Raw genomic sequence first — 243 nt, 5'->3', positions numbered from 1 at the left:
CTTACCTAACCCAGTTTTACGTATACAGATATGATCTTGTACTTACATATGCAAAGAAAAGACCCACAGACTGTACCTACGCCTGCTCACGGGCCTTCGAGAGAGACCGCACCTGTATTATCAATTCAGATATGCCTTCTATCAAAGCCAACCCCCCCTCCCCCCCTTGAGGTCTGCCTCTTCTTCCTCCTTCTCTCATTCCCTTCGAGCAGGTATCTCCTCTGTTACAAGATGGAGAAGGCA

The sequence above is a fragment of the Penaeus monodon genome, chromosome 25, assembly GCF_015228065.2.
Source record: "Penaeus monodon isolate SGIC_2016 chromosome 25, NSTDA_Pmon_1, whole genome shotgun sequence".
NCBI lineage: Eukaryota > Metazoa > Arthropoda > Malacostraca > Decapoda > Penaeidae > Penaeus > Penaeus monodon.
Note: the sequence above shows the minus strand (reverse complement) of the source record.